The following is a 16,235-nucleotide window of genomic DNA, read 5'->3' as shown; positions in this document are numbered from 1 at the left end:
TGCTCTTCCAGAGGTCCTGAGTTCAATTCCCAGCAACCACATGGCAGCTCACAACCATCTGTAATGGTCTTCTAGTGTGTCTGAAGACAGCGACGGTGTACTCACATAAAATAAATAAATCTTTAAAAAAAAGAAAGAAGGAAGGAAGGAAAGAAAGAAAAATAACCAGCTGGATTTTATCTCTTCTCGTTTTCTTTTTAAGAGAAAGAATATTGGGGGTGGGGGGAACCATAAATATGACCAAACTACATTGCATTAATTTTCTGTTGCTGACTTGAAGAGGCCAACACTCCCAGTGACCATGCCTACTGAGACCTCATACCCCCTTCCACACAGTGGCAGTCCATGCCACTGAACTCCACTGAACTCAGCACGTTAATACCATCAGCAGCTCTGAGTTTCAGGCCAGTCTGGTCAACAAGTGTGAATTCCAGGACAACCAGGAATACACAGAGAAATCCCACTTTTAAAAAACCAAAACAAAACAAATAAAAACACAAGAAACTTCATCCTACTATCTAGTGGGCAAGAGACAGAAAATAGAAAAAACATGGACTTAGAAGGTCATCGATGGCACGTCCAAGACTGGACTCATTTGTTTAACTTTGGGATGAGGAGTGTTTTGGTTTGGCTTTTGCATAAGGTCTGTGACCCCGGCTGTCCTGGAACTCATCGGAGACCTGGCTGGCCACCTCAGCCTCTAAAATGCTGGGGTAACAACCTGGGCTAAATGACAAAAGGATTATGTATGCATCCTTACTTATCCCCACAAACACCTCCTTAAAAAAGCACTATTAGCATTCAGCACTGTGGTGTGCACCCACAAAAACAGTGCTCAAAGGACAGAAGGAAGACAGTCACTGAGCTTGAGGCCCTATTATCTTCTCCAGCTGAGCATAGTAAGACTCTCTTATCTGTTAATCTCAAGGGCAATCTTGTGTTTTTGTGTAAGGAGAAGCAATTAGAAGGAAATAATATCTACATGAAGAACCAGGTCTATCAACCACAAAAGTGCACAGTTGGAAAGAACCTGAGATCTGTATACAAAATGATCATTACGAAAACTTACAGAGAAAGACCACAGCCCTGTCCTATTATACTGCAAAACTGGCTGTTTGGGCTTTTTGACTTTATGCTGACAAGTTATTATATCTAAGCAGGCAACTGGTGAGATTAATTGATCCATACACCCCAAACAAAATAAGCTTAAAAAAACAGTTAATGGGGGGGGGGGGAAGATAGGGGGTTCCTTGGGAGGGAGGGGAATGGGGAAAGGGGACTACATCTGAAATATAAATAAAATATCCAATAAAAAAAATTTTTAAGTTAAATAGTTTGGCTTTAGGGTGGCATCTTTTATAAGCTTCCCATCTGTGGAGCTTGTATTTTATTAAGGTAGCATATAATCAAATTAAAATGAAGGACAGGGATAAGTGCAGTCTTTACAACCTAGCAGTTAGTAGCCTGTGACATTTTGCTCACATTGATTCACTATAACCAGAACTTCTAACGATAATTTACATGGAAAAAGAGAACATGATGTATTTAGGGGTCAAGGAACAAGTTGGGGACATCTCCCCCCACCATGTGGGTCTTGGCAGCAAGTGTCATGACCAGCTGAACTATCTTACAAACCCTTCAGGAGAACTTTTAGAACTAGAACTTTAAGTTAAATGTTCTACCCATACTAAACTATTCTACCCACATTGCATTTCTGTATCCACTATATTGTGAGGGTTCATCTTGACTGACAGCTTGGTTGAGCCATCAGTGCCTGGGGTGGCACAGCAAGCACACCTCTGGGTGTATCTGTGAACTCTCTTCCACAGCTGGCAAGTGGGCAGCAAATGACAGGGTAAAGCCCTATCCTAACTGTAGGTGGCGCCATCCGAAAGGCCAGAGGAGCGGGCAGACTAGAAGCTCAGAGGACAAGCTCTGAATCAATTCTTTAGTATAAAAAAATAGAAAAACAAAACAAAACAAAAAAACAGAACAGAAAGATTCCTAACTGACTTTGGTGCTTAGGCTTGTGGCTTAAACACATGAAGCCCTCTCAGCAGGTGGCAGGAACACTGAGCAGTACCCCAGCCACTGTCCCTTGGGTTTCAGTTTGTTTTTTTTTTTTGTTGGTGGTGGCTTTTTTTTTTTTTTTTTTTTGGGGGGGGGGGGTTGCAACAAACAGGAAAATGAGCACAACAAAATGGGGTAGCAAAATGACAAGTGGGCAGCAACAGCAGACACCAGAAGCAGCAGAGGACAGAGTAAAGACAGTGTGAAATCACCACACTCTTGACCTACAGAGGGCTAAACTAGAAACAGAAAGTGGAACAAAAGTAAAAGGCAGGAAAGTAGCAAAGCAGATAAAGCCAGTTTCGTAAATGTGCTGAAGGAGGGAGGAGGGTGGGATTCAAAGCCCCAGATGTTGAGGCTAGCTAAGCAGGAGCTTGCAGGGAAATACAAACTTCACTAGCTGGGGAAAGTGTGCCTGCTTTCTGGGCAGTCAGACGGGTTTTCTATCCTCATCTTACTATTCTGATGTACTACCAAAGGTTAAGGACTGGGCAGATAAAATGTCATTTGTCTACACAAGCAATCTGAGAAAAATAGCAAACACGGGTTGGGTTGGGGCTGATTCCAATTTGTTTTTAGACAATTCACCTTGTGGCCCTGGCTGGTCTGCTTCTTTGAGGACTAAAGCATGCACCACCGTTCCAGGCAGATTCCAATTTTCACCAAAATCTTTAAAACACTTACAGAGAGGTAGGCAGGGCTGCTTTCCCTCCTGCCCCACTTTGAGTGTCTGTCTGTGTACTGTAGACGGACTCACCTGTGTGTTCCTTTGGCCTAGGCCCACCTGCTCAACCACCGTAAGACACAGAGAAAGCAGAGCCTCAAGGCAGGTCAAGTGAAAAGGAAAATTACAGTGGGGGAAGGAAGCACAAGAATTACCTGATGGCCTGGTCAGTAAGGTCAGGTAGGAGCTTAGCTTCACCGATCTTGGAGTCCACTGTTCAGCAAATCTTTTGATCCTAAGAACAAAGAAGGGGGCAGTTATTGTCTCCTTTCAATTAAGCATAAGCATCAGTCCCGTCTCTCCCCTGGGTGTGAGAGAAGGCCACCTCGAACACAGCCTCCTCTGGGAACCAAACTAGACGCCTTCCTTCTCTGCCATAGCAATACTTGTAATCTTTGTCAAAAAGTCAAGCACAGACTTCACAATGTAGAAGACAGTGGGGTCTATACTGTGCGCTACCACTCACTCTAATGCACAAGAGAAAGAGCAACCTGACCTCAGATCCTCTCACTTCATCCTCTTGTCCACAGGCATGAACAGGGCGAGAGTATCAGCACCACAGAGTGGGCAACCCTGAAGACTACTAAGATGTGAAAGGGCTCTTGGGGGCTCACAGAGACTGAGCCACCAACCAGGGAATATGCATGGGCTGGACCTAGGACCCCAGCACATGTGTGGCAGATGTATAGCTTGGTCTTCATGTGGGTCCCCCAACAACTGCAGTGGGGGAGGTCCCTGACTGTGCTGTCTGCCCGACTGTGGATCTTGTTCCTCTAACTGGGCTGCCTTGTCTGGCTTCTGTGGGAGAGGATGTGCCTAGTCCTGCAGTGACTTGATGTGCCAAGGTGAGTTGATACCCATGGGGGGGTGGGGGGTGGGGGGACTTCCCCCTTATCAGAGGAGAAGGGGAAGGGGGAAAGGGAGGACTGGGAGGCAGGGGTGTAAAGTGAATGAATAAATTAATTAATGGGGGAGATGTGAAATTAATACAAATTCAAAACTTTTATCTCTGTCAAAAATAATGAATGAAATCAGGCAATTTCTACAAATATTATCTAGATTTACAATCAGAATGCCTGTTAACTCCTCACACTGAGAGCAAGAGACAGTCACATGGATCTGAAATCCAAAAACTGCAAAGGCCAAGGCAGAAGTGGTTAGTCCAAGGCTAGCCTGGGCTATGTAGCCAAATCCTCTCAAAAATGAATTATGAGTTGCAGACATAAATCAATGTGAGAGCTTGCCAACACGTACAAAAAAAAATAGGTTCAATCTCAGAACCCCCCACAAGGACAAACAGGATTAACACAGGTTAGAAAATGTTTTTATTTATTCGTATGTGTGCATGTGCCCCATCACAGAAATGCTGAAGTCAAAGAAGAACTTCCAGGTATCTGTTCTCTCCTCTGCCATGGGGGCCCAGCCCAGCAGCTCAGTCTCGGCAGCAAACTCCTTTCCCCACTAAGCCAACTCTGATAGTACTCATATAATGTCAGCCATCTAAAAGACAGGATACATGATAAAATACATGCAGGTAGCTAAAAGTGAAAGTTTTCAGCTCAGCACATCCAGGAAGTGATGCCACATATTTTGCTCAAACACAGACTACATGTAGCCTCAGGGGAAACAAAAAGGATTTAAAAAAAAAAATGCTAGGTGTGGAGGCACAGGCCTTTATACAACACCAGGCCAGCCAGTTACAAGGTGGGACGCTACCTCAGAAGAGTACAGAGTTGGGGAGCACACTGTTCTGCATCGGCGCAACAAAAAAAAAAGAGAACACAAAATCCTCGTGGCAGAGTGGTCTATGAACTGGCCTCAGCTCTTTGCTGAGCTTAAGTTAGTAAGGACCTAGTTACAGAAAGGAACCGGGCTTGTCAGCAAGCTGCCTGCAGCTGCCTGCTCTACAACTCCTCCCTCTCTCTCCTTCTCTCCCAGTCTCCCTCTGCCTCACCCACTCTCTCCTTCGCTGAAAAGCTGCGTAGAGCCCTGAGGGATCACACAAAATAAGTAGGGGTGGGAGTGGGGGTGGGAGGCGAGCAGGCTCCACCAGTAGAAGGCTTTCCACAGGAACTGCTACAGGGTCAAAAGTTTACAGTGGTTTCAATTTCACCTTTTAGCAGCCAATCAGCAAACAGAGACTGGGATGACCCTCGGGCGGCAAGAGCATTAACTCCCTGGCTACCAGGACTGCTGCTGTTCCTCCCGGGCTTCTCTTAAGAAGAAAAGGTAAAAAAGGCAGCGGACACCCTAAGTTCAGGTGACTAATTTATTTTAAACTGCTGTTTGAGCAGAAAAATGATTTGATAATTATCTTTTCTCCTTCAAGTCAGGGTTTCTTTATCTTAGAGCATCGAAAAAACCAACCGGTAATGATATAAAGACAAAGAAATAATCAGGGTAGGTTAAGATTTTCTTCCATGAGGCTTCAATTCTACCAACAACCTACAAATGATAGGAGATAATACCCATTTAGTTCCCTGTAAATGCTTTCAGAAGAAACTCGATGGTGAGGCCCACAATTAAAGTGTTTAGGCTCTGACTCCCTCCCTCTGGTCACTGATACAACTGCAGTATGCCATCCTTCTCACAAGAGGAATCTACAGAAATGCAGCTAGGGCTTCTAAGAGGCTATCCGCTTCCCTGTGCTCTTCTCTCCAACCCTCCAGAACCCAGAGCAGCCCTCCGAGAGTGCCTGGCCCTCTGTGCAGAGCTGTCCTCCTGATTGCTTCTTATATAAATCTCCTACAAATGCAAAATCAATACACTGATCCATTCACTACCCCTCTCAGCGTTTTGTACTAACAGTGAGGAGGACCAAGATGGAGAGGGCAGGGCAGGCACAACCACATCCCCCCCCCATCTCAACCCCACCCCACCCATCCCCATTTCCCATTCTCCCTCCTCCCCAGGGCAATAAGGAAGCAGGGCATTGACGCCCCAGAGCTTGAAGCCAGCATGGCGATCTGGGGTTGTTTCAGTTTTGGTTGCCTATTTTTTGCTTTTTTTTTTTTTTAAGGGTTGATTGTGGGAGGGAGTTTAAGACAATCTCTCTCTGTAGCCCCAAATGGTGGAAAAGCAGCAGCGATCCTCCGGCCCCAGCCTCAAAGTCCTGGGATTACCATTCCTTGAAGCACACAAGACAAAGAAGAACAGCTGTACAAACTCTTCTATCAAAATGATCTACTAAATCCTAATTTATAGATAAGCCAATTTATATACCAACTGGCTGAATTTTAGCAGTTCTACAAGTTAATTTGGGACCCATACAGGCACCACCATTGACTACTAAAATGATCCAGGATAGGATAGTAGGTTCTATCCAAACCAAGATCATCAAACACCAGCTATTTCTGAAATGCAATTCGTAACCAAGATATTATAATGCCTTGCTTGCTACACAACGGCCAAAGGCCCAGAGTACAGCATACTGTCTTCATTACACAGAAACTTGATATACATGTTTCAGACCATGAATAAAATCAATGATATTGTAATTAAGTTAGAAAAAAATGATACAAATAATTTTCCAATAATAACTTCCAAACCCACAAGATATAAAATTATAAGTCTAATTTTAAAATACATTTAGTTTGTTCTTTTAAACATGGCTTACAGAAGTGCATGTGTGCATGCAAGTGCATGCTTAATTTGGAGAACCTCTTTACAGGATGGCTTCATTTCACAGGAAAATAGATGCATCAAATTTTACATCAAGTCAGCATGTTAGCAAGAATCTTTTTTGTGTGTTCTGAATTTGATTAATACGAGCCAAGGTCACTTCCTGAACAATGCCTACCACTGCAGCTGCAGGCAGAGACTGGCATGAGGCTGGAAGAAGAGAGAGCATAAGAGCATTTATTTATTTACTAAGCAAGTGGATTCCATTTCCACACAGTTATCTTGGCAAGAAAGGATTGATTGGCAAGACTCTGGGATCCTAGTACATAAAGATATTTAAAAATAAATAAAAAATATTTCTATTTTTTATACAGAAATATAATTTAATACGCATAATGTTCATGTCAACGTTATATCTAAAAGGTCCTTCCTGATAATGTACAAAATCCATTTAACCACTTAAAGTGATACAAATAATGCCAGACAACAAAGTAAACTGAACTAGCAGTTACAAGATGACGGGAACCTATTACAAAGGCTTAAAGGAAGACAAGCTCTTACAGAGCAGCTTCACAGTTCCCTCACCCCAAACCAAAAAGACCTAACTCAGAATAAAAATCCAAAAATTTTATTTAGAAAATAATTCATAAAAAATTTATCCTGACATGCAATTGAAATTTTACCTCTCAGCATTATGCAAATGTTATTATGTTTTTTTTTTAAATCTTTAAAATCTACATCAATGGCAGAGCAATCAGTGTCAGTCAGCATATCCAAGAAACCTAAAACACACCGCATACCCCATCTGTACCACTCTGCACCCACACCGCTCAGTGAGCTGGATAACATACATACCAGGCACTCAGGAAACCTGCATCTTCCTGTAATTTTCTATAATGGCCATCTATAAAAGGATTGTGTGTCTCGTTTTATTTTTCAAATAACAATCAAACTATGATGTTCCAGATATGTATAATCAGCAGAGCACCCATGTGGTTTTCCTGGTTACTTGTTTAATGTATGTTGTTATTTTTAAAATTTTTATACAATATATTTTGACCATATTTTCCCCTTCTCCAACGCCTTACAAATTCTACCTATAGATTTGAGATTTCATCTCATTATGTCTTCCAGTCTAGTCTCAAAATGGAAATCCCTCTGCCTCAGGTTGCTAGGTTCTAGAATCTGGTATGTACCAATAGGCCCAGCTTGCATGTGTCTTTTTGTTGTTTTCATTTTTGGGGTGGAGCCTGGGCCTTGACCACTGCTCCACCACTGAGCTGCAGTCTCGGCCTTCCAGTGTTTCGGTTGTCTTGTATCTCACTATGAAGCCCAGGTTGTCCTGAACTCACCACTTAGCCATGACTGGCCTGGACCTCATGATACTCCTGCCTTAGCCTCCTAAGTGCCTACCACCACACCCAAGTTGCATTTATAATGACTGTATAACACAAAACTCATTATTAAAAAAAAAAAAAAAAAACAGAGAGGGAGACTAGGAAGAGAGGGCTCACTCGATCACTACTCTTCCAGAGGACCTGGGTTCAGAGCACCAACATGGCAGCTCACGACTCTGTTAACTCCAGTTCTACCCTCTTCTGATCTCTGAAGGCACCAGGCACACACGTGGTAAAACATACACACACACACACACACACACAAACAAACAAACATACAGAACACCCAAAAAACAAATTAAAATCTTAATAATATATAAAAATTTAAAATTAAAATAATGACAAAAGCAGTTCACACTGTCTTCAAGTAAGCCCAGCACTCTGAAAACAGGCAGGGGGCTTCAGCAAGTTCAAAGCCAGCCTGGCTTCCCAGCAAGAGCCACCTAAGACAAAAACGAAACATCTTGTCCATGTACAGAAGGATATTATTTCCATTCTCTACACAGACTGAGAATAACTCTATTTTCCTGGCTGCCCCATGCTTTTTCTGACAACTTAGATGCATAATCAACAAAAGGACTTTCTATATCATGTTAGGAAATGGAAGTCAACTGTGTCTACACAGGGATGAGGCCCTAGACTCAGAGAGCTATTTGTGGCTGTGGTTAGAAATCGGCTTGCACACTTGGAAGGCAGAGGCAGGGGGATTTCTGAGTTCAAGGACAGCCTGGTCTACAGAGTGAGTTCCAGGACAGCCAGGGCTACACAGAGAAACCCCGTCTCAAAAAACCAAAAAACAACAAAAACAAAAACAAACAAAAAAAAAAAAAAAAAAGGAAGGAAGGAAGGAAGGAAGGGAGAGAGAGAGAGAGAGAGAGAGAGAGAGAGAGAGAGAGAGAGAGAGAAGGAAATCGGCTTGCAAGAACTGAGCCCATAACACAGTGCTCTGGGGTTGTGGTTTTTCCTTTGTCCGTGACACTGGAGGCTGAGTGAAAGACTCTGAGCAAAAGGACTAGCCCTGCATTTATCTTAAGTCCATACCAGTCTATATGACAGAGCTTAGTCAGTACCCAGTGTCCCAACAGGAAGGGGGCCTCGGCTGTGGGACTGGCCGTGGGACTGTGGGACTCTGGGCCTGTGGGCTTGGCCTCTTTCTCTGTTTTCACTACTCTATAGGCAGGTAAACAGTTTGGCCATCATGTGCCACTAACAGGATGTGCTAGCAGCCTAGCAAACTGAGGGACAGGTGGAAACTTGTTGTCGTCTTCTCAAATGCACTGGGTAAGCATTTACTTCGCTTATAATCCCAAGAGCATCCCTTGACTTTTTGCTTGCTGTTTGCTTTTGGCTTAGTTGTATGTTTTGTTGTTATGAGATGAGATCAATCCATGTCACATTTTTCTAAGTTTCTGATAAAAATGTATTATATTCTTGCTTGTTCTGATTTTTTAAATGTGTAAATAAGTGGTTTGCCTGCATGTATTCTATATGTGCTCTGTATTCAGAGGCCAGAAGAGGGCACTGGACCTAAATCTTCAACAACAACAAAAAGCCTCCCCCACCCCCTCTCCAGCCCCATATATTATTGTTATATTTGGGGGGGGGGGTACCTTCATGTATGTCTGTGCAGATGTCTACAGTGTCCTCCAAGGCACTGGGATCTTCTGGGACTGGAATAACAGACTTCTGTGAGCTGCCATGTAGGTGCTGGGATTGAACCCAGGTCCTTTGGAACAACTGCCAGCGTTCCTAACTACCAAGCCAATGTTCCAGTGCTACAGCACATGCTCTAATTACTCTTTCTTTTGAGACAAGACTCAATTTGTAGCACTCAAGGGCCTATAATGCATTATGCAGACCAGGCTGACCTGGAACTCACGAGATCTGCCTCCCCAGTGGTAGGATTAAAGACATGCGCCAGCACACTTGGCATCATGTATTGGTTTTAAGTGTGGGACTTTTATTGTCTTTATTCAGCCTAAGTTTAAAATGAGACACATTACTTTGGGGGCAGATTAACCAAGAAGACCTAAGATAATATCTCTAGCCCTTCCCATTTGGACACTGTTTGGCAGTACATGTGAAGGGAAAATGCAGTCCATGAATTCAGAAATACATGTGCAGTAAGTAAAATGTTCAAAGCCCCAGCACCCATGTGAAAAGCCAAGCACAAGCTGATAATCCCTGAGCACTGGAAAGACAGAGAAAGTTCCTGGGTTGGCTACACAACTAGTCTAGCTGAATCTACAAACTCTGGTTCAATGAGAGTACCTGCCACAAAAAAATAAAAATAAATAAAGGCACCCAATGTCAACCTCTAGCATGTACACCCTCAAACACGCACAGACAGACAGACAGACATGCGCGCACACACACGAGTGAGGTTTGGCATGGTGTTAAATCACCTGTAATCCAGCACAAACAGAACTGAGGCAGGAAAATTACTGTTGGTTCCAGACAAGTGGTGGCCAGACTGACTGCAGTGGTAAGATGCCTTCAAAAACCAAAAAATGAGCCAGGCACTGTGGCACATGCCTTTAATCCCAGTACTCAGGAAGCAAAGGCAGGCAGATCTCTGAGTTAGAGGACAACCTAGTTTACAGAACAGGCAGAACTATCCAAAGAGACACTGTCTCTCTGACAAAAAAAAAAAAAAAAAAAAAAAAAGCAAGCTGCGGCAGGAATTAGTCTAGTTTTCCTTCTGCTGTGATAAACATCTGACAAGATCAACTTAAGGAAAGGTGGGTCATTCTGACTTCCAGCTGAAATCAAAGTACAAAGCAATATGTGTTTGTTCTCAGTTCTGTTTTCTATATAGTCTTCAAAGTGCCTGTGGATGGGTCATTCAATATCAACCTAATCAAGGTAACATCCACAGGCATGCCCAGATTCCCTGTCTCCTGAATGACTCTAGGTATCCAACCGACAACTCTAGGTATCCAACTGAGTAACCATTACAGGGCTACGGCTTGGGGAATCAAGCACAAGTCTAGCACATGAGGATCTGGCTCAATCCCTAGCATCACAACAATGACAACATTAAAGATTAAAATGAAGTAAGGGCTGAAAAAGATGGTACTTGCTGTTCTTCCACGGGATCTAAGTTCAGTTCCAAGCACCCACATGACAGAGCTCACAACCCACCTGTAACTCCTGCTCCAGGGGACCTGACACACTCTGCACTCCCATGGCATGTTCTCAAGACACATACATGTATCCATAAGTTAAAGTGACTCTTGAGGGACAGGAGATGGCCAGTGCTGCAAAGCACTAGCTGTTCTCCCAGAGAAGCAGCAGCCACACAACAGGTCAGTCACAGGTGGTTCACAATCTGTAATTGGATCCAATGTCCTCTTCTGGTGTGTTGGAAAACAGTGTACTCAAATACATAAAAAAACAAATAAATCTTTAAAAAGAAAAAAACACTCTAAGTTAAGCTTCATATGGCCAAAGATATAATTTGAAGTATGAAGATGAAGAGTAAACAGAATAACTCATTGAATAAAGTAAAACACAGGAATCCACACTAAGCATACAACAAGCACAGCATGCAGAGAAGCTCTTCCTTGAGTGGAAAGGCAGACAGTAAGCAGAGGACTACAGTAGCTAATAAATGTCAGCATTCCAAAAAATCAAAATTACTAATTTAGGAAGTGAGAACCCAAGGAAGCTGAAGAGACTAGGTGAAAGTTGAAGGGGGTCTGGGTTATCTCCATAATCATGTACTCAACAACCCGCTGATGATACAGATAACATCTCTTAAGTAACCAACATGCAGCAAGTGCCCAACAACCCAAGCTAATATCCTTAAAATAGGAAGGGCAGTTGAGCTCGCCTGTACTTCAACAATGGGGGAAACATCTGGCTATGTCCCAGGTTGTAGTCCAATCTGAGAAAAGCCTTGTCTTACAGCATTATCTTTATGTAGCTGCCCAGTCCATAAACCAGCCCACATTCTGGGAACCAGGCCTGTCACTACATGTTTATCAACTGACTGATAGTCCTCACTCAGGCTGTGAGTGCTGTGGCTATCTCTCAGTTGTGCCATGAACTTAAAACTAACCTGAAAATGGAGCATTTTAAAGGGTCAAACTCAGAGATGCTTTCCTATCACATGCAAGGCCTTGAGTTCAATCACCAAAAGCAGAAGATTATTAAATAAAAACAAACAAACAAATAGAGATAAATATTTACCAAAAACACCTGTCTGGGACTGAGGAGACAATAGTGACAGAGGCCCCAGCACGAGGAAGAGTTAGACTGCCAGCATCCTGTAACTATCAGGCCTCGATGGGGAGCCCTGGGAAATGCTGGCTAGCTAATGTAGCCAAATGAGTAACCCAGTCTCAAAACACGAGGTAAAGAGGCATTCTAGAAGACATGCAATCCTTTGTGTGCACACACAACCACCCAACACACGTGTGTGCCTAACACGAGTACATATATACATTCACCCCCAAAAAGTATCAGCCGGGCGGTGGTGGCGCACGCCTTTAATCCCAGCACTTGGGAGGCAGAGGCAGGTGGATTTCTGAGTTCGAGGCCAGCCTGGTCTACAGAGTGAGTTCCAGGACAGCCAGGACTATGCAGAGAAACCCTGTCTCGAAAAACCAAAAAAAAAAAAAAAAAAAAAAAAAAGTATCTGAAAAATGATTACAAGAATAATCAACCGGCTGGAGAGATGGCTAAGCGGTTAAGAGCACTGACTGTTCTTCCAGAGGTCCTGAGTTCAAATCCCAGCAACCACATGGTGGCTCACAACCATCTGTAATGGGATTTGATGCTCTCTTTTGGTGTATCTGAAGACAGGGATGGTGGCACATTAAATAAATAAATAAATAAATAAATAAATAAATAAATCTTTTTTAAAAAAGAAAAGAGTAATCAACAAAAGAAAACCTAAATTTTCAAATATGCATACAAAGCAATGCCAAATGTCAGGAAAAAAGCAAACAGTGGGGCCTTAGTGGACTGATACAGACATAAACTGGGAAGAAAAAGAGTGTATTTAAAACTTACACTTCCATCATATGGCAACAACACAATGTTTACAAAACTATAAATTATAGTCGTAACACATTAACTTATTAGGAAAGAATCTCATGTCAGCTCTAGTAGCTGATGAAGCATTCTGATGAAGCCATTCTCAGATATGCTAAGATCCCATCTGTCTTCCATGGCATAGCTCAACAAGGGTATTCTAAGCAGATTTAAACCAGTCTGGCTATGCCGCTAATTACAGCCAATATCTACTCATATTTTTAAAAAGTCAATTCTCTCTAAGTCCTGTCATAACATTTTAAACAAATAAAAACAGTCAATGGAAGTTACTAGGTTGGGGGGCCGGAGAGGGGGCTCAGCACTGGCTGCTCTTCCAGAGGACCCAGGCTCGATTTCCAGCACTCACATGGCAGCTCCCAACTATCTATAACTCCAGTTCCAGGGGATCTAATGCCCTCTCATGATCTCATACCTACCACATGTGCTGCATAGACATACATGCAGGCAAAATATCTATACACATAAAATAAAATGCAAAGAAAGGAAGCTAGCTGCTGTAAATCACTCTGATCACCACCTGCTTTCCTCACATGTCACCTTGTCCAGGAGCAGCAGCAGTCCTGAACTCAGGATGCAGGAGCTGGCCGCATGCTCCTGCCTCAGCTGCCACTTCGCACTTGCTTCCTGATGGCCATCTCTGAATCCTTTCCACTGGGTCAGCCACAGAGCTCACACAGTAAGCACATAGCACAGTGTTAACTGAATGGGAGGAGGAACTGTGTGGTGAGAGTCCAGAGCTGTAAGTTCCCTTCCCAACATTGCCCCCCAACAAAAAAACATTTTAGTTAGAAAAAGAGTTACAGATATGTGGGATGGCTCAGTGAGTAAAGGCACTGAGTTAAATCTGGGTCCCTCCATTATAGAAACAGAACCACCTCCAAAAGTTGTCCTCTGACCTCCCCATATACCCTATGGACTCCCATACACAAAAAAAGATGAATAAAAAATTAAATTTTATATTTTTTTCTTAAAAGAAAGGAAGGAAGGAAATTAAGGGCTGGAGAGAGATGGCTCAGCAGTTTAGAGCACTGGCACTCTTTGGAGGACTCAGATTCCTAGCAGCACAGGTGCCTCAAACCATCTGTAACTCCAGTGCCAAGGGATCTGACACCCTCTTCTGGATTCTGAGGGCACTGAATGGACATGGTGCACATATACACATGCAAAAAACAAACAGAAACCTTTGGGGAAGATGTTTAGAACACACAATGATCCAATTCAGTTTTTAAAAATGCAATGCATGAATATAGGTAAGAAAGTCAAGCATGGGAACATGTCTGTAATAACTGTTCTCTGTGAAGTTAGAACATGGCTGTCCTGAGTTAGGGGCTAGCCTGGGCTATAATAATGAGTTCAAGGACAACCATACATACACACACACACACACACACACACACACACACACACACACCCCACTGTGGAAGGTATAATTGTATTTTTTTATTCTTTTATTGTTTGATGATAGGGTCTCATTTACACTAGACCAAAGTAAGCTTATTATTAGATAAAGGATTACCTGCCTCCCCTTTCTGAGTGCTAGGATTAAAGTGTGCACCACTACGATTGACTGTAGTCAGGCTTTAGTTTCTTATTCCTGCTTCTGGGCAGGAAGACCTCTTGCTCCACAGAGAAAGGCATTTTACTATACCTGTGTCATGGCTCCGTGCATATAGACATACACACACATCCATGCATGCATACTGACACAAATAAGACTAAATATTAGATATGCAGATTCTATATTTCTACAGTTAATTCTCAGTTTCTGAGGTTGGTCACAAAATATGTTCCAAAGTGTGGTGAAGTGGTACATACCCATAACCCCAATACTGACTGCCCTTCCTTCAAGGCCAGCCTGACTACACAGTAAGTCTCAATCCCAAAGGACAAAGCCCTGCTAACTATTTGCTACGTAGCCAGCCACACTCAGACTTCATCTGCTCTCCCTAAACTTATGTAGAAAGCAAAGTCACTGTAAGACTATCGAGAACACAAACAAAATAAGACTAATTGGTTTGGAAGATTTCCCACTCTGCATTGCATGTATAGCGGTTTTCCACTACTGAAGATAAACCAAATTTTAATACAAACCAATGGCTCTGCAAAGTCACAATGGGCATAGGGAACAGCATGCTTTATCGAGAAATTAAGTGCAGTTACTTGAGCAGGTTCCCAAACCAAGAGACAGAAGGATCAGTGCAAGACCGTGGCATGTCCAATATTCTTTCTGCTAGATCATATCACTATACCACAATTTACTTCATTTGTTTTGGTTTGGTTTAATTTCATTCATTCATTCATTCATTCATGTATTTGGAAGGCACACATATGGAGGCCAGGACAACCCCATGAGAGTCAGTTCTCTCCTTCCATCGTGTGGGTCACAGGGATCAAACTCAGGCCGTCATGCTTGGCAGCAAGCGCCTTGACCCACTTAGCTTTCTCACTGTCCTAACAGCTTACGTGGATTTAAATCAACTCCACTTTTCAAGTTTAGCAAAATAATCATCTAAGAGCACATTGCCTCAGAAATATGAGAAAGGAGACACTCATTAGCAGGTAGGTAATACATGGACTATTTACAGATCTCACTGAGAGCTCAATGTAAAATATCTTGACTAGATACCATACAGGAGTCAGCTCTGCGAACAGACCACACTCCCTGTGAGAAGAGTCTGTCTAATTCTGAAAGCACAGCTACCAGTTAAGAGTGTAATTAGGTTTAAAAAAAAACAAAAAACAAAAAAACAAAGTCGGTCAGGTGTGTGAATGGCATTTACTATTTGTCTCCTCTGTACAGGAAGCAGTCTCAGCTCTGATCTCAAAGTCACCTTCAAGCACTGATGGAAGCACATGGCTCTGACTCCTCCTTGCCCAGAACAAAACCCACAGGAAAGACCAATGTAAGGGACATTTCCCTTCACCTTTTTCTTCCCCAAGAAACAACTTGTAAACAGTATGATACTCATAATGAAAAGATTACAGTTTAGAAACCGAGAAGAAAGATTAATAGGAGCATGAGACAAAGAGCACATGACATGATACACAAGCCAAGTGGAAATACATCTCTAAAACTGAGTTTGGAAAAACATGGACAATCATCTAATTATCAGATGATCCAGACTACAACTTAGAGCTCAGTTTACCAGAGGAAATAAATACTCAGGCATCTCTGTATCACACTTGTGAATGAATAAATACCAAGGGAGCTATGTCAGACATTCTAAATGCAACCAAGTTAAGTTGTTTTATTTTTTAAAACAAGGTATTATAATCTATGGCTTCACAGATTTGCCACTAACCTCCCAATCTGGCAGGTTAAAATTCAACATTCAGAGTACTGGTTAGGTTTTCTAGAAATG

General features: G+C 42.7%; 1 protein-coding gene across 4 annotated transcripts in view; it reads right to left on the bottom strand.

The window, feature by feature from the left end:
• The window catches only part of Ncoa3 (nuclear receptor coactivator 3), an 82,448-nt gene that overhangs the window by 38,516 nt on the left and 27,697 nt on the right, over positions 1 to 16,235 (bottom strand). For all 4 annotated transcript variants that reach the window (XM_034495071.2, XM_034495073.2, XM_076930258.1 and 1 more), the window contains exon 2: positions 2,950 to 3,029. The gene's annotated coding sequence lies outside the window, so the exon portion shown is untranslated. The remainder of the gene's footprint in view (positions 1 to 2,949; positions 3,030 to 16,235) is intronic.

The sequence above is a fragment of the Arvicanthis niloticus genome, chromosome 2, assembly GCF_011762505.2.
Source record: "Arvicanthis niloticus isolate mArvNil1 chromosome 2, mArvNil1.pat.X, whole genome shotgun sequence".
NCBI classification, from domain to species: Eukaryota; Metazoa; Chordata; class Mammalia; order Rodentia; family Muridae; genus Arvicanthis; species Arvicanthis niloticus.
The sequence above is the reverse complement of the archived record's forward strand: the minus strand, read 5'-3'. Positions and strand labels throughout refer to the sequence as shown.